Source organism: Carassius auratus, chromosome 40 (genome assembly GCF_003368295.1).
Source record: "Carassius auratus strain Wakin chromosome 40, ASM336829v1, whole genome shotgun sequence".
NCBI lineage: Eukaryota > Metazoa > Chordata > Actinopteri > Cypriniformes > Cyprinidae > Carassius > Carassius auratus.
The window spans coordinates 15,756,727-15,780,070 of NC_039282.1; the positions used below are offsets into that span (position 1 = coordinate 15,756,727).

At 36.4% G+C, this 23,344-nt stretch overlaps 1 pseudogene; it reads left to right on the forward strand.

Moving 5' to 3' along the window:
- LOC113058946 (NACHT, LRR and PYD domains-containing protein 12-like) overlaps positions 1 to 12,731 on the forward strand; it is a 71,870-nt pseudogene extending 59,139 nt beyond the window's left edge.
- The last annotated feature ends 10,613 nt before the right edge of the window (positions 12,732 to 23,344 follow it).

A 23,344-nucleotide genomic window follows, 5' to 3' on the forward strand; every position in this document is an offset into this window, starting at 1 on the left:
TGAGTTCTGCAAGCTCACATTCATCTGCCTCCATATTTGATTGCAACCCAATCAAAAGTGCCCAACCAATATTGTCTTTATTTTTTGATAAACATTTTCACTCAATTGTACATCACAATATGGAAAAAAAATTCACTGCGGCCATTTTTTTTTACCACAATTTGTATTTTATTTTATTTTTGTTATCTGATATGTGTACTCTGAGCTTAGAGAGTGAAGCATGTGTAATTGTTCTCTACAGGTTGAGTGATTGTGGTGTCACAGATGAAGGTTGTGCTGCTCTGACTTCAGTTCTGAGATTAAACCCCTCACAACTGAGAGAACTGGATCTGTCTGGAAATAAGATAGGAGATTCTGGTGTGAAGTTGCTCTCTTCTGGACTTTATCATCCTCACTGTAAATTGGAGATACTCGGGTAAGAATCACACATGATCTGATACGCAGGCAAATTATCATAATCCAAAACGCAAGTGAAAATCTTGCATTACAGTTTTTGTTTTCACGCGAGCACACAGTGACTGCCAAATGTCTGCCATTTGCAAATGTCTTATTAGCCTGCCATATCTGCTTTTTCACTCTCTCTGCATCGTGCATGTAACCTGACAAAACTCAGATGGAATCGCAATTCCTTTTGTATTTGAATTAGAATTTTCAGTCTGTGGCACCTAAGCATCACGCTAGCTTCAAGATCTCTTTGTGTACAACAAAGCGATTGATGTCACGTGCATCAATCAGAGTGTAAACAAACTGAGGTATCTTGCGGCAGTGTTTTGCGAAAATGTATATAAATAGAAAAAGTTTTTTTTTTTTTTCGAAAAGTAAAACGAAGCATTTATGATGACCGGAGCTGACACATTTGTTTCACTTAGGCTAGTTTTGGCCACAACATATTATCTCGTGGAAATGTGATGATACATTGTGCATGACCATGAATTTTTGTTTTGTTTTTGGAAACTGTCATATTAACTCATGGGAGCGTGATATGTCGTGACTCTAAATCATTTTGTGGAGATAATCGCATGAAGATGATGACATCCAGGAATCGATTTGATTATGCTATGACTTTTGAATTTTTACTGGAAGTGCAGATTAAAAGTTGAATTTAACATAGCCTATGTTTCGTTTTATTTAGTCAAAACTTTATTGGTATAACTTTATTGGCATAACTGTCAATACAAGGATAGAATTGAATTTTGAATATTGAATCTGATGTTGAATTTCTTTTTTTCTTAAACTTGAAGCTGTATTCTTAAAAACTGGATATTTGGAGTCTAATAATTCAGAACAATAAACTGTTTGAAAACACATCTATTTAAAAAAAAAAAAACTCCCATAAAAAAATCAATTGTAATATTTAAAATTTTCAATATTAAAGTGTAAAAAAAACCAAAAAAACAAATTGAACTGTCAAATGCAACATAAAATTCAGTTTTATGACAGTTATCAATAATTCAAATTTACACAATTTAAATTCAAATAGTTTTGACATATTATAAGCTCCATAATCATGGACTTCACTTTTTAAACACTGTCTGTTAACTTTAGACCAGTGATTCTCAAACTTTTTGGTTGCGCCAAATGATTTCAATAGCAGCTGGATGTTATCTCAATAATTTCACTAAACATTATGAAAAACACCTGCATCACTTGAAACATTGAAAAACAGAATAGAGAGAATGACCTATTAGCGGCAAAACTCATTGTCATAATCAGTGACATCAAACTGATGCCTTGTTCTGTTTATGACGCAAAATGATTTGCAATGGTCGCTTTGTTGCATCCATTTTACAGTAGAGCTGTTGCGACAACTGTAGCATCCAGTATAGACCAAGTGAGTGAAGCCAAGAGCAAGATATGCCTCATCATATTTTGAATGACCAACCTCTGCCTGGGTCTGTGTGACATCATTTTTGGCTTTTCTCTTCCTTTACACAAACCAATCCGTCTCCCGTTTGTCCTTCGGCTGTTTATGGTTTTGTTTTCTTGTTCTGCTGATGGCCAGTGCACCCCCCGCAATACTCGTGCCCCCCACACTTTGAGAACCACTGCTTTAGAAAGAGTTTAAATTAATAAATAAGAATATATATATTGCCTTATTATATAAATTATTTTAAGGTCAAAGTCTTCAGTAATGAAATGCACCGTAACACTGTTACTGCTTGAGTAATTTCAATGTGCTGTTTTGAAGTACGTTCATATTATTATAGGCTTTCAAACATTTCGTGCGAAGCATGTCAGGGTTGCCAGATTTTCACAATTGCTACTCAAAACTAGCCCAACCACGTTTCGAGGGTGGTTTACCTGTATTCCAGGTGGGTTAGGACATGTTTCTTATACATGTTTTATGGAGGGGTTCCCCAAACCGCGGACTTGGCAACACTGTAGCAAGTCAACATGATGCTTTCTCTGAAGACTGCTTTGATGTGTTTTACTTGAAACAGCACTGATTAGACTGATTGGTGCGTGTCATCAAAGTACTGTGAGAGCTAAAAGAGATATTATAGCTATAAAGGTTTTTCTTACCATACTTTGATGTCATTCACCAATCAATCTTCAAGTCCAGTCGAACACAACTCTTTACTCTTGCTTGTCATGTGACCGAGTGTTATCGCAGCCTCTGTGATTGAAAAATCTATTTTTTTCATATCGCAATATTATCGCAAATGCGATTAATAGTTCAGTCCTAAAATAAAGTAGCCTATAAGGTGATTAGTCTGATTAACATGACACACCCACACATGAAAGTACTCAAATTTAAGAATTCTATTGTTTCAGGTTGGATTCTAGGTTTATCATTGTCATATACAGTTTGCATTCTGTTCATTTTATGTAGATTTCAAGTATTTTAGTTCATACAGTAAGGCCTGTCACAATAACAAATTTTGCTGGACGATAAATTGTCCAAGAAATTATCGCAATAAACTATAATATTGTCCTTCTAAGACCAATTTCAACTAATATAATGATAATGGCATAATAACGCAGGTACACCTTTTCAAAGATCAATAAACTTTTATTTTATGGCAGATTCCGAGCAAGAAATAACATGTTGACTTTGTGTGGCTTACAAACATACAAAATTACAAAATGTATTAATTTTATGTTATATTATGTTTGTGTGCCATTATCCGAAAGTAAACATTTTGACCGATGAAGGGCCGTTCACATATTGCGTCTTTTGGGTGCTCAAGTTCGTTATTTCAAATGCAATATGAGTGCTCATAATGGAAGAGATGCGCTCATCTTTTTCCAGCCACGTCCGCACCATATGTAGTTAAAAACATTTCAGCTGTTCCGAATGACGCAAGTGCACCAGGTCCTGTGACAAGAACCAACTCAATCAGCTTCCTTCTGGGTGAAATTCCCCGTTGCACCCAACTTCGTAAATAAATCTTGTAACAGAGTTACAGCAAGGGTTTTTCGGTGGTGGAAATCCATTACTGAATTGTCCTTGTTGAAATGGATATCGCGGCTGATGGATGCTTAGCAACGACAGATGCCTCAGCAGCGCACCTGCTCAAGCACTTTGGAAATGAGGAGAAAACGACACGTCTAGCGTTTTTCGCGCGTTTTTAGGCGCGACATGTGAATGGCTCCTAATAGTATCAGTTAAAAGTTTTGTGGTCACAGGGCGCGTTCACACACGCAACCAAACGCCTACAGACATATTTAGTTGAGCAAGCCAAATGAAGCGAGCAAAATGTAGGCCCATTTCGACAGAAAGAGCAACAAAGTTACTTGCAAAATATGCTACGCGGTATTAAAGGTCATGTTTTCCGTGTTTTTTTTTTGAAGCTTTGATTGTTTACAGTGTGCAATATAACGCGTTCATGTTTCACACGTAAAAAAAAACTATTTTTCACATAATTCACTTATGTGTATACCGCTGTTTTCACTTTTCGGGCTGATGTCTTCCTTGTTCTATAAAATCCCTCTTTCAGAAATACGTAAAGAGTTCTGATTGTGCCCGCTGTTGTGTTTCTCCACCAGCTTAGCGCACGCTGCTCTCCTGGAAATGCGATTGGGCTAGTTTTGGACTAGTTTTGAGAAGCAAGTGGGCAGGATTTGTTTTGAAAACCTGGCAATCCTGATCTGAATGCATCTGCTGGAGATGTACTTCTAATCACAGAACGCCTTCACTGACGAGATGCGAATGAAAATCGCACTTGATTTTTTTGCACAGCCCTACCGTCTAGTTAACAAAGCTAAACAGCATTGCCCTTTGTGTAATAAGTTACAGAAACTGTTAAACGCACCAACTTAAATAATAAAATACACTTACCGGTTGTGGTCCATAAACAACGCCTTCTCCAGACAAAGAGGGAACTGCTCCATCTTTCAAGAATAATCTTTGTGCGAATCCGGCATTAAACTGATTGAAATTGAGTTTTACATGTGGATTTTAATTTTCAGGAACTGAGTTAAACATAAATTGTGACCATTGATCTCTAAGTACAGCGTCCCTGGGAAAGCCAAACAAAGATGATTGGACTCCTAGATGAAAATAACAGCGTTTCTACGACATGGCGACAAACACAAACGTAACTCTTCCTCTTCTCGGTCGGAGTGCAACAAGGTGACGTCATTACTGCAGGAAGTAGAGGGATGTAGTCCAAACTGGTCATTCGATGTAGGCGAATTCTTTTCAAATAAAATATCTCGCTTGGCATTGAACTTTGAGCTTCGGGCAAATAATTGATTTATCGACTATCGCGAAAGGCCTAGATATAATCCTCCGTTGAAAACTGTAATAGTGCCTCTTGGTCTCTACTGGTCACCTTCTGTTCATTGCTTTTATTAAAGCCACTAATTCCTAATGTAATATGTCACAAAACACACTGCAGGAAAACATGTTTTAATGGTTAAAACTTGATTGTAATGTTTTTGATGGTATTTGTAGTGGAAATCATGAGAATTTCTGTGATGGTTTCTATTGTTTTCATCAGCAGGGTCAGCATGGGTTTTATGTTATTTGCCATAAATGCGATAGGATTGCTGTAATAATGTTAAATAGTAGCTAAATGTAATACAGGTAGGCATGTTTGGGAGATATTTCAATGTTTCACTGCTTATTGCACTTGAATGGATTAAAAATCACTTGTTTTGAACCCCAGAGCTTAAACACATTCAAATGACAATCTTTGCTAGTTGACAAATTTTTGCTGGTTTATCATGTCTACCAGCCCTACTATCAATAATGACAAATTCGCAGAAGCAGATTATGTGGGATGGTCAACAAAATATCTGATTATTAAACATGAAAAGGTATTGTTGCAAAATCATCTTTCTGCCAGATTCACAGCTCCATAATATCCAAATTATGTAATTAGTGTAATTGGTGCAGATTGGTAAAAAGGTTAAACAAAAAAAAAAATGCAAACACATCATGTAACATTGAGATGTTTATATATTGCTTTTATTTTATTACATTCCTTGGAATGATCTGATCTGAGAAAGTGAGTGTCATTGTTCTCTACAGGTTGAAGGATTGTGGCATTACAGATGAAAGTTGTGCTACTGTTGCTGAAGTTTTGAGATCAAACTCCTCACACCTGAGAGATCTGAATATGATTGGGAATGAACTAGGAGATTCTGGTGCGATGTGTCTCTCTTCTGGACTGATTCCTCCCTGTAAACTGGAAACACTCAGGTGACAATCACACATGGTCTAGTACTCAGACAAATTTTTCACTTTTTTTTTGATTTAAGGAATTAATGTAGAAGAGAAAGAGGCTTTGAGATTTGAAAGCACCAGGAGCCTCTCTTTCTTTCCAGAGAAAAATGGGGGAAAAATGTCCTGTTTGCACTTGTTTCTATAATTGCAGTGTCTGGTAAAAACCTTTAATTTATGGCACATGGGATTATTTAATGAGACTAAAACTTTGACACCCTTAATTCCATTATATGAGCAAGTAGAAAAAGGACATTTTTTATTTCTCCTTTTGCATTCAGAAAATGTCATTTCAGCTTCAGGGTAAGTAAATGATGTCTTCTGCCACCAATCTATGTGGTGCTCTAAATGTTATTTGAGAAATATGGAAACACTTGGATTCTTGCTGAATGAGGTGTAAATGAGCCCATATATCTGAATTAAACTATATATCTTACAATCTGTCTATGTAAGCGTTTATGGTGAATTTTACTGGTCACAGTGTTCATAAGCTTGAATGTTTTGCAATCTTCATCTCTTCTCTTATTTGATTTTAAGGAACTGGAAAAGTTTATTTGCATAATGCATTTCACACACACCTGTACTTCAGTTTTACTTTTCAGGGCAATGCAACATCAAAGATAAATGTCTTTTTCTTGCATGAATGTCTTCCCAGAAAAACGATTGCATGATTTCAGTGAAATAGAGGCAAGAAACAGTGCACTGTATGTGTTATTTTGGCAATGGAGCTATAATTTTGCATGCCTTAAATTAATGGAGTAATTAATATACAGCTGCAGAAAAAATTAAGAGAACACTACAAAATTAATTAGTCTGGTTTTACTATTTATAGGGAACTGTTTGAGTAAAATAAACACTTTTGTTTTTTTCTTTAAACTAGTTGCAATATTTCTCTCCAATTCCAAATAAACATGTTAACATTTAGAGCATTAATTTGCAGAAAATCATAGTTAGTCAAAATAACAAAAAAGATGCAGTGTTTTCAGAACCAAATGTAAAGAACACAAGTTCTGATGTTTTAACGTAGAAAGAGTTCAGAAAGCAATATTTGGTGAAATAACCCTGATTTTCCATCACAGCTTTCATCTGTCTTGGCATGCTCTCCAATAGTCTTTCCTGCCAGGTGACTTTATGCCACACCTGGTGCAAAAATTCAAGAAGCTCAGATTTGTTTGATGGCTTGTGACCATCCATCTTCCTCTTGATCACATTCCAGAGGTTTTTAAAGGGGTTCAGGTCTAGAGATTGGGCTGGCCATGAATAGGTCTTCCTGTTCACCTAATCCAGGGGTAGGCAGTTTCATTCCAAGAGAGCCACAGTCCTGCAGAGTTCAGTTTCCAACCCTAATCAAACAGACCTAAACAAGCTAATCAATGTCTTCAGAGTGACTAAGGATATAGGCATTTGAGTTGTTATTTTTTTTTTTTTTTCAGGGTTGGTGCTAAACTCTGTAGGACTGCGACTCTCTAGGACCAAATTTGCATACAGCTGACCAAATCAGTAATTCATTAAAGGGATACTCCACACCGAAAAAAAAAAGTTGTTATTCACTTACCCCCATGTCGTTCCAAACTCGTAAAAGCTTTGTTTGTCTTCGGAAAATAAAATGTAAGATATTTTTTTATGAAAACCGGGAGGCTTGAATGTGTTACGTGTAGTGGTGGGCCGTTATCGGAGTTAACACTGCGTTAACACGAGACTCTTATCTGCCGATTTAAAAAAATATCGCCATTAATCTATTCTCAAAGTTGGGTTGGGAGCTGGGTCTATACTAAGCTAGCTATGAACACTCACTACTCGCAGTGTTCTGGTGTTCAGGGCTCACGCAGAGAAAGGCGTCTCGAGACGCAAAAAAATAAGCGTTTTCAAGTGTTTGGATCAAAACACTTGAACATCGAATTTGCTTATTTTTGCTCTAGTGCCGACAAATACATACGAAATATGTCAAAATATCCACCTTGGAAATTATGCTAAAAAACAGTCAGTTTATTTCTTAAGTGAAAGTAAACAGTTGAGGACAAAAATGGGATGTGTATTATATTGGATGCGTTCATCGTCTCTTAAAGTGACCGCGCCTAATTTAGCTACTGGCTGCTGTAATGTTAATCCAAGAAAATGAAAATTACTCAACAGTCAAACCAAAAATTATTCAGAAACCAGATATAATTTTTTATATATATAGCAAAACTGTAATAATGTGAGAAATGTTGAAGGTGTCTGAATAAATGTAGGTTGCATTGTAAATTTCATTTTTACATTGAAGACTATCCAGTGCTTTTTTACATTTAATTATTTAGTTTCTGTACCTTGACACCTACAAACTTGAAAAAACCTTAAACATTGTGTAAATAGCACAAATAAATAAAAATAAACGAATATACAAATTAGACAATTTCAAACAGGGCCCACTGGTACAACCTTCACCAGGTCCCCAATGTGCAATGTGGAATTAGTTTACAGCTTTTTCAAGCAGTTTGTTATGCATTTTGGAAACAGGAGATGTACATTTCTAATGCACCATCTAGCTTGATAAACCCCTTCTCAAATACTTACTGTTTGTCAATTTTATTTGGGTAACACACATATTCTGAATGCCGTCGGCAGAATTCGAACGAGCCATTTTAATCTAGATTAATCTAAATTAATTTCAAGATCACAGTGAGATTAATCTAGATTAAAAAAATTAATCTATGCCCACCTCTAGTCACGTGTCAACGTCCGTAAAAGGTATGAAAGTCATTGTCAGAATACTCCCATCAGACATGCAATCTGGGTTGTTTGAAGTGACTGGAAAACTTTGTAAGCGAAGAAAACAAAAATTATGACTTTGTTCACAAAGGAATTGTATAATAGTATGCTCTGTCTCTCTCCATATGCTAAGTGTGCTTTACTGTATCAGCCGCCGGCACAAGGATGCGCTGTTTCTGTGTATTTAGCTTTGATTTGAAAGAAAACCGCTCATCCGTGTGGCACAAGCCCACAATCCTCCGTTTTCATTCAAAATATTTAAAATTGTGTTCCTGAAGACGAAGTAAAAGACAAACTTTTACATGTTTGGAATGACATGGGGGTAACTGATTAATGACAAAATTTTGGGGAGGATTATCCCCTTTAATCAGAATGAGGTGTGTTTGTGTTGTAATTCAACAGACACTGGAATGGAATGGCTCCCATACTGTACATGTAGAGATGTTGATGTTGTGGAGCTGTCTCTAAATTCTTTCCAATGCTGTAGATATCGAAACTAATCAGCCCTATGAGAAGAAAAAGAACAGAAAGTTGGGGTTAATCAGTTAACTTAAAAGTAACCATGGAAACAAATGGGAACCATTAGAAAAAACATTTGAAAACCATGAGAACCATGGAGACATGAACTAAACTGATGAAACCGAGATCACTAACAACAAATGTCCAAAACAGAATGTATACTATGCACATCAATTTTAATTTAAAAATTAAGTACAATAAGTCTTTCTGTATGTGACCAAGAAAGAGCTAACTCACAGACAAGACTGTGAAAGAACAGCACTTTTTAATGCTTCAGTAACATTCTATTTCCCATACAAAGTAAATATGTAGCTTAAATTAGTTTAGTTAGCAAAACATTTAACCAATACCAAATAGCAGCAACATTTCTGCATATCCCTATACTGTACATAACAACAGTGTGTCATTGTTCTCTACAGGTTGGTTGATTGTGGTGTCACAGATAAAGCTTGTGCTGTTCTGAAATCACACCTATCACATCTGAGACAGCTTGATCTGTCTGGGAATAAACAAAGATATTCAGTATGTGAACAGCTCACTTCTCTGAAGAAGCGGAAGTAAGTATCATTGATCATGATCATTCTAATCATTTCAAATAAATACCCATGTTTTCATTCAAAATGTATATAGCGGAACATAAGGCTGGGTGATATGGCCAAAAAGAATTTCACAAAAAAATGTTTAATATCAGTCAATATCTATAATTATCACTATAAATTTCTATTCGGTTTCTTTCGAAACGATAAAAATTCGGCAGATTTTTGCTCCTAAATGAAAGTTGTAGAAATCAGAAGTTTTAAATGACTTCACTTTTGTGAATTCTTGGAACACTTTTCCAATCATTTTCCTTTAAAATAAATAGCAGTATAGAAAAATTAATTTCTTAGGATATGGGTGATATTATTAATGAATCAGGTTTGTTGCATGATTTTGATGATGTGAATCTTCAGGCACAGTTTGCAGTGCAGTGCCAAAACTTTGTCTCTTAGAAATGCACATTTGACAGTAGCTTGGATTGAGTTGACAGTAGTAGCTCGAGTTAGGCTGCAGATGTAAATTTATTTTCATTATCAAAAAAAGTAACATCTGTAAAAATTGTAAAACCCTCATTTTTATATTTTGAAATGTAATTATTGTGAGTGAATTAAAATAAACCATTAGTCTTCCATAGTAGCATACATTTAAATCATAAGAACCAGTTAAAACCACACATAGCACCGTAATACCATGGTAAAAATATAGCAATGTAACTATGGTTTCTAGGTATTTGTTACATTTGGTATAAATACACAAATGTTATAGCTTAATCACAAAAAATACTGTCATTTATTATATTCCCTTACTCCTTTAATACATTTCATACATGTCTACATTAATAATATATAAAAATTATATGCAAATATCCTTAATTTCTGCCACAATACCATGGTGCAGTCCTTGTTACTACAGTAAATCCATGGGAAATGGTGGCGATTTGTAGATTAAAAAGTCTTCTGACTGTATCGTTGCTCACAGTGTTTTCCTGTTTGTCAGTGCCATTCCATCGGCCTTTAAACTAGTTTAAATTACGGAGTCCTTTGTGTTCTTCACAATTCAAGCGCTTCACACTGGATCTCACAGCACTGTTATGACTTAAGTCATAAGTGAGTGAACGCATCTGCTCTGAGCTTGCGCTGCGCTGCCGTTTGAACTATGAGCTGAGTGGATAAATGCTCTGTGTGGTCCGTTTCAAATGAGCAGAGCTGTGTACTTCCACTTTTGGTGGAAACATTATCAATAATCATTATACCAAACATTTATCGAACGCTTCATATCGTTTTATTGAGGATCAATTATATCACAATAATTATCATTATAGTTTTATCGCCCAGCCCTAGCTGAATTTTTTTTATAATTTCATGTCTAAATTTTCATGAATGAATGAATGAATGGAGATAAAAAAGCAAGATGGCTGTTTAAGACAGATGTTTCAACCATTGTGTCAGTTATGATAATCAGATAAACACTGACCTACTTAATAGTATTTTTTTTTTAAATATACTGTTTTTTGGAGTATTTATTGATGTTATACAGTTACTTGTACTATCTATTATAACATTATTTCAAAGAAAGACATGTAAATTAAAATTGTCATTAATCGTTTTGGCTTTTGGCTTGGTTTGTGTGTGATTTTTGGGATTCTGTCGAGAAATCACTGATTTTCAGATCTAGTTTATTTTTGCATATGTGATAAAGAAATGTGGCTTGTTGATAATTAATCTGTACTGAAATAGTTAAATCATGTTTAAGACTTGTATTTAAAAATGAATGAAGTAACTCTGTGTTTTATTTTAGGATTTCTAGGGTTTTTGGGAGAATATCCACACCGACTCCTACCCACACACCTGAGGGACTATGTGACATGGTGAAAGCCCCAGATCCAACCTCATGCCACAATTCCTACACCATCCCTCCTCACCAAATTATCTCTCCACAACACATTGTTCTCACCAATATCTCAACCTGTCACCCCTCCCGCGACAACCTCGTCTTCTCAACATCTCCTCCTGTCACCACTTCTATCCCTGACTCGATTCCTACAACCCAACCCTGCTTCCTCATTTTACCTTCCTCACCTCGTCCTACTCTTCTCCCTCACCTTTCTCCACTCAAATCTGGAAATTTGTTTAGACACAACCCTGAGTGGGGTGGTTTAACAGAAACAACAGAGATGAAGAGTGTTTTTAGAGATTTCAGCTAGCACTAAGGTTCACTAAAACATGCATTGGGAGCACAAATCACAACAGGCTCACTGGATTTTGCCATATGTGAGTTACATGAATTTGGTTAACAGATGCTACCATACAAATTGGCTATTCATCATGGCTGCTGCTTCTGGCAGAGCTCTACAAATTATTAATTTCATGACATTTGTCTATTTTCAATCCAACCTCTTCCAAACTGTAAGAAATTGCGCGGATGTGTGCCTTGCTAGTTGAAATATTGACTTCAGATAATGTAAAAACAGATGTATATATCAATGCAAGTTCATTCCAAATGGTAATACATTATAGATTACTTGTTACTGTCATTTAAAAGTAATTCCTTTCCTTACAATATTACCGTACATCTAGTAGAAGTTTAGCATAATGACTGTGGGCTATCCAGTCTACTAACAATATAGCTTATAATTGGCAATGTGAAGGCTCAAGACGATGCAAGAAATGATGACCACCAGAATCACAAACAATCCAAGCAGGGCTTCAGACTCACAGGGCTTAAACTTCTCCGGCACCTTGACGGATTTCCGGCGTGCGGCGTTTAATCCTACATAAAAAAAAAAAATAATAAAAAAGAATCTTGTTGATTGATATCACTTTTGAGTCCATGCATTCGCCTACCAATGGTATGAGAGGTGCTTTCACTCTCAACCAAAATAACATTAGTAGCCAGTCAGAATGTTTTGCTTTTATAAACACAAGATGCGCTTAATAGTATTCAATTGCAGAGTCATAGCCCTGATGAATGGACAAGCGCGACAAAAAGCTTTGAGGCGAAATGGTCAAATATATCCATAGTATTTACATAGTATTTATGCGTATTTAAATAGAAAAGCTCATTATGAAGCAGCAGAGCTTTGTAAACAGCTCAGATTAATCATGTAATCTCCATAAGAATGAAATGATTGCAAAAACATATTTCCCGGGATTTCTGAAAAGGTCCTGTTCACACATGATCTATTAATGGTAACTTTACCAGTAAAGACTGTATGTGTGAAAGGGGCTAAACTCTTCCTCTGTATACGCTGATTTTTTTGTTGTTGATTTTTTTATTTGCTTAATGTAATCTGGAAAAACTGTGTGCATTATCTCACTAGATTTGTAACGTAAATAATTTTTAATTATTGGCACCTTCTGCAGGTATTTGTTTTAATACATGATGTACATAAAGGGTTAGTTCACCCAATAATCAAAATTATGTCATTAATAACTCACCCTCATGTCATTCCAAACCAGTAAGACCTCCATTTATCTTCGGAATACAGTTTAAGATATTTTAGATTTAGTCCGAGAGCTCTCAGTCCCTCCATTGAAGCTGTGTGTACGGTATACTGTCCATGTCCAGAATGGTAAGAAAAACATCATCAAAGTAGTCCATGTGACATCAGAGGGTCAGTTAGAATTTTTAAAGCATCGAAAATACATTTTGGTCCAAAAATAGCAAAAACTGTTCAGCATTGTCTTCTCTTCCGTGTCTGTTGTGAGAGAGTTCAAAACAAAGCAGTTTGTGATATCCGGTTCGCGAACGAATCATTCGATGTAACTGGATCTTCTTGAACCAGTTCACCAAATCGAACTGAATCGTTTTAAACGGTTCGCGTCTCCAATACGCATTAATCCACAAATGACTTATGCTGTTAACTTTTTTTAATGTGGCTGACACTCCCTCTGAGTTCAAACAAACTAAAATCCCAGAGTAATTCATTTACTCAAACAGTACACTGACTGAACTGCTGTGATTAGCTAAGTGTATTGTCACACCCCTAGTGTAAATAAGTGATGATATAGCTCATAATTTTCCAAGTGAATGATACAGCTTTCATTCTGCAGGTCAATCATACATTCATGAAAAAGAAAATCAGTTTGAATAAAGAAAGCATGTTAAATGATAAAATTGTCACAGTCACTGCATGCTTTGCATGTGCTGCCCCCGCCCCAGGAAAAAAGTTCAGGCTCAGGATTTTTTTTTTTTTTTGCTTTAACCCCTGAGATCATTTATGAGCAGTGGCACCAGCACCTCTAAAGTTCTACAGATGGTGTGCCAGGAGCAGATTTGGTGGCACTGTGGGATGATGTGTGGGGGTATTCAAATTAATCAAAAAATTTGTTTTTCATTAATATGAAGCAGTAATGCTTCAGAATGCACTCTTAACTTTGTATATGTATACAGTATATTTAAGGAATTAAAAATTAAAAGAAAATGAAAGAAAAGTTTGTGACTTTTATTACACTTTTAAAGAGTGTAAAATTCTAACAAAATCAGTTTTTAATGATTTTATATTTTATAGTGATTTAGGGAAATTAGGGATTAATAATCAATATGTGGTCCTCTGCTGCTGTCTACTGGTTATAATTGTGATTTGATGTAATTTAAAGATTTTATATAATTGTTTGTTTACCATAAACTGCAGTGGCAGTTTCTCCATTAAGGCGATTGGGCGATGCACCGCCAAAGCACGAAAGGAAGGAATTTTTTTCTTTTACATTCAACCACAGTGTTACGCTAGTTTTCACCAGAGCCATTGAAAAACATATTTAACAGTTGTTCTGTAGATTTGTCCTACCTCGTCAGATTTCCCTACCGTAGTGCAAAATTTTTGCTAAATCTATCGATAAATCCTACCTCACCAAAAAATCTTACTGCGGATTACTGCTTCGCTCCTGTGATTATACGTAAAGTAACTTTGTCAAAGATTCTTATTAGGCAATGGTATAGGCTATTTACAGTGCCAACAACATCATCAGATTGTCCTACAAAAATTAAGTAAACATGTAGGATGATTTTAAAGCGCAAAATACCTCATCAGATTGTCTACCACTGTACAGTAAACATGTAGGATGATTTTACAGTGACCCAAATTATTACAAATAATTTTTCAATGGACTTACTTAATTTACAAATTCTCTTCCCTGATTTGAGAGAATTCTCTGGGACATTCATGTCTACAAATAAGGGAACAGATATGTCTTCCAACTTCAGCAGCTGTCTTTGTTTTTAAAGGAAAGGCCTCAATCCACTTTGAGAAGTAGTCTGTAGCTGTTAGGATATATTGAAAGCCTTCTGCAGTTTTGGGTAATGGACCAGTTAAATCAATTCCAACAAGCTCCAAAACTGCAAAAAAAAACCTATAAAATGCAAAGTAGGTTAAGTGTGTCCGTGTGTGTATGTATGTATGTATGTATATGGGTGCTTTCACATCTCTAGTTCGATTCATTTGGTCCGAACCAAGGGCAAACAATGATACATTGTAGCATTTTTCAGCTTTTTTGGTTCCTTTTCACACCACACTGATTGCTTTGGTCCGTACCAGTTGAAACGAACCAAAATACAGTCACATGACAACATCTACATCACTGATTGGCCATGACGTATATCCTAAACTGCTTTTCGATTGGTCCGAATTTACGTGTGGGAAAATTCCAACATAAGAGGAAAAGCCAGTAAACAACACGGACACAACACAACTACACGACTTCGCGGGCTGGTTTTGTCCCTGGCCATAATCTATTACATTGTTTTATACACCACCATATGCAAAAAATAAATTTCTATAATGAAGCGCGGATGCGGCTTGAAAACAATGTTCTAATGCACTGCAAACGGCGAGCGGGAATCACTCGTAACTTCAAGTGGAGGCGTGCATTTAATTATTTTTAACTCTGACATGCTCATGGTCATCTGACCAAATTTCTATGAGGCTTCGCACCTCCTCACTACTCCAAGTTTGTCCACGAGCTGTCATGCTAAAGTGCAAACTGTCAACAAACACTTCCTCATCCCATAATGCACAGCGCAGCTGACTTCGGCAGCTGGTTTAGTCCAAAAATGATCAGTACTTTTTGCAGTTGGGTCTGATCGAGGTCGGATCACATTCTCACCACAAACAAACCGCTCCAGAGTTCGTTTGAAAGCGTACCGAGACCACCTCTTCAAGCAGTGTTTGGTCCGCTTTAGTCCACACCCGAGTGCGATTGCTTCTTTCTCACCTGCCCAATCGAACCGCACCAAAGGGGGAAACGAACTCTGGTACGATTCAGCCGAACTAAATGAGGAAGGTGTGGAAGCACCCTATATGTGTGTGTGTGTTTTATATTATATTATATTATATACACTCACCTAAAGGATTATTAGGAACACCATACTAAAACTGTGTTTGACCCCCTTTTGCCTTCAGAACTGCCTTTAATTCTACGTGGCATTATTTCAACAAGGTGCTGAAAGCATTCTTTAGAAATGTTGGCCCATATTGATAGGATAGCATCTTGCAGTTGATGGAGATTTGTGGGATGCACATCCAGGGCACCAAGCTCCCGTTCCACCACATCCCAAAGATGCTCCATTGGGTTGACATCTGGTGACTGTGGGGGCCATTTTAGTACAGTGAACTCTTTGTCATGTTCAAGAAACCAATTTGAAATGATTCAAGCTTTGTGACATGGTGCATTATCCTGCTGGAAGTAGCCATCAGAGGATGGGTACATGGTGGTCATAAAGGGATGGACATGGTCAGAAACAATGCTCAGGTAGGCCGTGGCATTTAAACGATGCCCAGTTGGCACTAAGGGGCCTAAAGTATGCCAAGAAAACATCCCCCACACAATTACACCACCACCAGCAGCCTGCACAGTGGTAACAAGGCATGATGGATCCATGTTCTCATTCTGTTTACGCCAAATTCTGACTCTACAATCTGAATGTCTCAACAGAAATCGAGACTCATCAGACCAGGCAACATTTTTCCAGTCTTCAACTGTCCAATTTTGGTGAGCCTGTGCAAATTGTAGCCTCTTTTTCCTATTTGTAGTGGAGATGAGTTGTGTGTATATATATATATATATATATATATATATATATCAAAATGTTACTAGGTCAAAGACATTTAAGTGTCCGCATCAAAAGAATTTTACAAAAGTGGTCTTCTATACATAGAAAGCACATTAAATGAAATGTCAACTTTTAATGTTTTTAAATATGTTGGGAAAATAAAATGTCAAAATGTGGGTGAAATAATGTTCCATTGTCATTCAGTGTAACATTTATATTTATGTAAAAAAAGAAAAGAAACAACATACTTATTCTGATCTGTAAATATAAAAATATATCAAAGAATAAGTGACCATACTAAATTGTGTTGTGGTTTAATGATTAATAACTTCTCACTGATAAATTGGCAAAACCTAGGAATAATGGTAAAGTTTCAAAATTCATTATTACAAGTAATTACTATATATATATATATATATATATATATATATATATATATATATATATATATATATATATATATATATATATATAATTATTATTTTAAGCTTTATGAGTTTTAGGACAATATTACAAAGAGGGAAACAAAACAAAACGAGACGAGATCAACTTAATACAATAAAATATATTACAACTAAAACAAGTACTCAAAAGTGTGGCTTAGCAAAACAATTAAAGTGCACAATCTGTGAAATAAAATAAATGTTTCATAGAAGGGGGGATAAATGCAAGAACAATGAATCAGTCTACCTCCGACAATAAAACATGTTCCATGACATATTGCTTAAAAAGGTCCCAAGCTTTATTAAACTGGTAAGATTAACCTCTTATAAAATGTTAGATTTTTTTTCCAATTTCAGGAAAAAGAGGACATCACAAATCCATTGTGTTGGGGTTGGAGGCCTCTGATCCTTCCACTTCAGCAATATTAATCGTTTGGCTAAGAGCATGATAAAAGCTATACAATCAGATTGTATTTTTGTAAGATTATATGTTACAAGAGTAATTCCAAAAATAGCTATCTAAGCAAGGTGAGATCGTACCCAAGAACCCAGAGACAATGGTCAAAAACAGTAGCTCAAAAGCCCCTAAGCTTTATACAGGACCAAAACATGTGTGCATGAGATGCTGGGGTAAATCTACAGCGATCACAAGCAGGATCTATATGCTGAAAGTGCTTAGAGAGTTTTAGCTTTGTCCAATGTACACAGTGAACAATTTTTGCACTGCAGCAGTCCGTGTCATGCACAGACTGAAGGTTCGTGTATTCTGTATAGGACTGACTCCCATTCCTCATCTGATATAACCATTTCTAAATCATCTTCCCACCAAGATTTTATTTGTGAGGGGGATGTATAGACTTGGGTCAAGATTTTATAGTACAGTGCTGATATAATGCCCTTCCATCTTGGAGGACTCTCCAATAAATTATCAAATGGAGAACAGGAAGGTGGAGCAGGAAACTGGGGGAACATTTTACAAACAAAGTCCCAGATTTGGAGATAACGAAAAAAAAATATTCTTTGAAATATTATGTAATTACTCTTTTAATATGTCATTAAATAATTATTTTAAATATGCATGACAAGATATATAAACTATTGTTGCACTAAGGCATTTTTGTCTGTGTCTTCTGAAGATCATGGTAAACATTTATATTTATTATTTATGTTTAATAATAAATAATTTATAAAAATGTTGTTATATACATGTTATATAATTCATTTTATTTAATCTATTCAATTTACAAGGATACATTCTTTCTCGTGTATTAAAACAAAACAAAAACGTGTTTTGATGCTTGAAAACCAGCCCTTTTTTGTCTTTGACCCTATACTGCACTTATTTACCTCAATACACTGTAAGGTCTGCACAGTAGTCAAACACTTTCCTACTTTTTGACATAGATCACATTCCAATACCTATCAGAAAGAAATATATAAATACATATATACATACATATACATACACATACATATACATGGTTTGATGACTTCTACTTCCATAAAAAAAGTTCTCCATCTACATTAAAGTGAAACATGACAGAAGTAGTCTAAAAAGGTGTTTTCCACTGTTGGAAAAGAAAGATCAAGATAGCAACAATAAGCAATAAAATGTATAGTTTAAATAACTACCCTTTAGGTTGAATTTTAGTGCAAATCTACGAAGGTTCTGCCTTTTGGATCTATCATACCCTTAACGATCCCACTGACAGGAGATTACACAGTGATTCCCTTATCTTCCATAATTAACCCTACCCAATATTTATTTTCAACTTTTTAATTATTTCCTTAATTTTTATAGAAAATGAAGGCTTTTCCAATAGTATATGATTTTTTTAAAAGGGAGAAAAAATACATGAAAGGCGGATGCGAACCCGGGTCGATCGTGTCAAAAAGCATACACTTTATCAACTACTCCACCACAACTGATTTTAATCAAATGTCATTTTTCACATTTGTTATTTTGAATATCCCAATCCCATGTTGGTGGGTGGACAGTGTAAACAGAGCCAGGCTAGTTATGTCCGGTTCGCGAACAAATCGTTTGATTTAACAGGTTCTTCTTAGTGAACTGGTTGAACCACTTCACCAAATCGAACCGAATCGTTTGAAATGGTTCCCGTCTCCAATAAGCATTAATCCACCAATGACTTAAGCTGTTAACTTTTTTTAACGTGGCTGACACTCCCTCAGAGTCAGAATAAACCAATATCCCGGATTAATTTATTTACTCAAACAGTACACTGACTGAACTGCTGTGAAGAGAGAACTGAAGATGAACCGAGCAGAGCCAGATAATGAACGAACACGCCCACTGCTGGAGCAGTTCTCATTCTTGAATCAAGAACCGGTTGCATCGGTTTTCGGATCATCAGTGTACACTGAACCGAGAACCGTTTCTGTCGGACGCATCCGATTTGAGAATGATACTGCGCATGCGTGTTATTTTTCAAGAGGACAAATTTCATATCTAGGTATTTTGTTAAGCATCAGAAAGTGTGATAAAATAACTATTTTATTTTGCTTTTTTTTTTTTTTTTTTTTTTAAAGATGACTGTATCTAATCTGTGTATTTTGTTAAATTGTAGATTATGCTAGATTATAGGCCAAAGGGGTTTTCAGGGAAGTTGGACAATAATTAAGACTCTAAAGACTATGTTTAATAGGAGTAAGGGATGATTTATGAAATACCTGTACTGTATTTATAGTTAACTGACACATTCACAAATTGAGTTTGTAGTAAACAGAACATGAACACAAGTAAAACAGCTGATGATGATACTGAACTGCAAAGCAGACTGACGCAGTGCATCTGAACCATAGGAGCGAGCCATCGCCATCTTGGCAGAGCGTGACTGCGGTGACTCTCCCGGACAATCGAAAATGGACAAAAAGGTGGGAGCTGGTTGCTGAAGCCATGACCACCAGCACAAAGGCAGTGTCAGCAGCGGCAATCCACTTGTCACTCAAGTGACCACGCCCTCAATTATGCAGAATGTTAAGGCTTAATATAATTAAAACAAATGTGTTATAAAAAAAAATTCAGCCCCCTCACAGTTGTCATGAAGGGCAAAATAAGCTATATTGACCAAACTCATTTTTTGCACCAGGCTTTAAACTTTTTTTTTTCTGTTGTAAAGTTGGGCATTTTAACATGGACAGTCGATGAATTACAGTTTTAGTCACTTCCTTACTGGCTTCACAACCGAACTGGTCTGAACCATAGACAGTAAAAGAAATGGACACAGCGACCCCATTGGAACTCAATTGAGACAAATGAAGCCCAGTTTTAGCGTTTTTTAGCACTTCCGTTTCTGACGCGCAGACTCAAACGAAGCTTGACGACGTCAGCAACCTGTCTGACAGATGTAAATCTTCTAGTGGCTGTGCGTGCAAACTGCCATCGTTAATCTTGCAGAGACGGCGAGCTCGAGCGGGGAGTTCTTTGGCGTGAGTGAGCAGGAGTAAGTATTCTGATTAATTATTTTGTATAGTATTTTAAAATGTAACGCCAGTACGCCATATTAAGTTAATTGCCTGCGAGCTTCTCCTCCTGTCTGTACGGTTAATGCGACAGAGAGCCGAGTGGTTATGACGCAATCGTTAGCCTATTTTTTACAAAAACTGTTTATACGGGGCCATAATGTAACATAGAAGGTAATGGAGCCCTTTATACATTGTCGTGTATCTTTAGAAATACATAATGGACAAACAGAGTCTTTAAACGCCTCAGATGTAAAGTTATTCGCTGTCAAAGTGACGCCAAAATGAATGGGAGTCAATGGGAATGCTAACGCAAGTGAAGTTCTGCTAAAAGATGGCAGCCCCCACCCGACTTCAACTTCCGGTCGAGTTCCTTGCCCCTTGGTCTGAACCGAACTGGTTCTTTTGGTGATTGATTCTGTACTAATATTATGAGCGCAGTTAAACCGAAGATTTGAATGAAGGGCAATCTGGTGAAACTTAAGTTTATTTAATAACAAATAAATCGCTATGGATTATATATAGTAGTAATGACAAGTCATTTGGATCATCTGATGCTTTAGTAATTGGTCGGTCATTTATAATGGCTTCAACTTCACACAAAACTGTGTGAAGCCCCTCATCATCTAATATCTGTTGTTTCAGTACAGAATTCAAAATCTTTCGAACTGTGCGGATTTGTCTCTCCCACACTCCTCCTTGATGTGATGCTGCAGGGGTATTGAAGATCCACTTGATTCCTTTTTGGACAAGAACTTGTTTTTTTTTTGGACTGATTTAATTCTTGGATGGCTTCTTTAAGCTCTCTTTCAGCACCAATGAAGTTCGTACCATTGTCCGATCAAACTGTAGACACCTGCCCCCTCCTGCAGATGAAACGTCGTATGGCATTTATGCATGATGAGGTATCAAGGCTGTTGGCCACCTCAATATGAACTGCTCTTATAGTCAGACATGTAAACAGCACTCCATACCTCTTCACAATGCTGCATGCTCGCTTTATTAAGAAGGGACCAAAATAATCCACACCTACATGTGTAAACATCTGGCAAAAGGCAATCTCTTGGTAGTTCTGCCATTTTTTGTTCACTGACTCTGTTATTTAATCTTCTACACACTGTGCATTTAGAAATCAGCTTTCGAATGGCTGCATTGGCAGCACCAACCCAAAACTTTTTTCGTAGTTTTGCAAGGATTTGATTTCTGCCACTATGGCCTGTGTTTTTATGTATATCTTTCAGAATCAAAGAAGTTATATGCTGCTTTTTGTCAAGAATTGCAGGATGCTTGGCAGATTCTGGCATTGCAGACTGATTTAAATTACCACCTACTCTGAGTATGCCGTCTTGCACTACTGGATCCAGTTTGGACAGAGGGCTGTTTCTTTTGACGTTTACTGCTTTGCAAAGACTTGAATTCGTCTGGAAATGACTGCCTTTGACTGTAACGAATCAGACTCAGTTCTGCATCTTCCACATCTTCTACTGAAAGAGGTTTTTTTTATTCAGTGTCTGTTTCAGCTTGAACATTTGAGTTTGCAAATGAGCTTGTTGTTTACCTGGGTTACCTTCTGTCTGACTTATGGTAGCTTGAATTTCGCATCTCTTTTTTGATAGGTGCTGTAGTATTTCCTTCAGACGTAACATCCAAGCGACAGCCCTCTTCAACCTGTACCATTCTGAATAATACTCAATCAGTTTATCTATAGGTTTCCCTTTTCCTGTAGCACTGATACAATTTACTACCACTGATTTTTTCAGTTCTACCTCCATTGCACTTGCCTGATCTGGTCGCAAAGGTCATTCGTTCTCGTGTTTGCAAAGAAATTCTGGTCCTTTGATCCAATTTTGCTTTTTGATTAAGTTTTCTACTTTGATGCCTCTAGATGCCATGTCTGCTGGGTTTAGTGATGTGCCAACATATCTCCACTGTGAAGGCTCAGAAGCTTCTCTGATGAAGGAAACTCTATTGGCAACAAATGTTTTAAACCATGAGGCTTCATTCTCAATGCATTGCAATACTGTGAGGCTATCAGTCCAAAATACAGAATCTTTAAGTTGTAACTGAAGCTCTTGCTTTAACATTCTGTCCATTGACCCTCAGGCCGGCTCAGGGTCATGAGGGCGCGGACAAACCGCATGAGAAACAGTTTTTTTCCAAAGGCCATAAATGAGCTGCTGAAAGGCCGAAATCATGGAAGGCTAATTAAATTTGGACTTGAATTACACTGTGTATTTTTAAATGTTTATATATATTTATTGACTGTTGTTGACAGTGTCACTTTTTATCCTTTTAGCTGCTGAGTGATTGATGTCATCTTAATTTCGTTGTGTAGAGATATGCAATGACACTAAAAATAAACTAAACTAAACTAAGCTTGGCTGAAACTAATATAATGAGCATTAAAGTGGTTTCTTTATTTACTATTTAATGCCCCTATAACTTTTATTAGGTAAAAAAAAGGAGGACATGATGTGTTACAACCCTGGCTCTAGGGATGCAACATAAAGGACACAAAACAAAAGTATGCCAATCAAAATCAATCAAAATAAGTTTATTTAATAACAAAAGGAAAAATGGGACTGACGAAGCAGAAACACTGTTACTGCAGTGTTAGCTGCAAGACGAGAGAGAGTGAGAGCATGTGTTGTAGATTTAAAGTGGCTCCCTTCAGGTGGATCCAATTAACCTGTAAAATTGCTACAAGGGAAACTGCAATAAAACAAATTAAAACACTCCCACATAACACTCCCACCCTTAAACCATTGCTATAGACCAACCTATGGCAAAGTCATCAAGTACATAAACGATAGACAAACACAAGCACTTACGACCTTGACAGTGCATCTGCCAAAACATTATGCTTTTTCCACGAATATGGCAGACCGTGAGATCA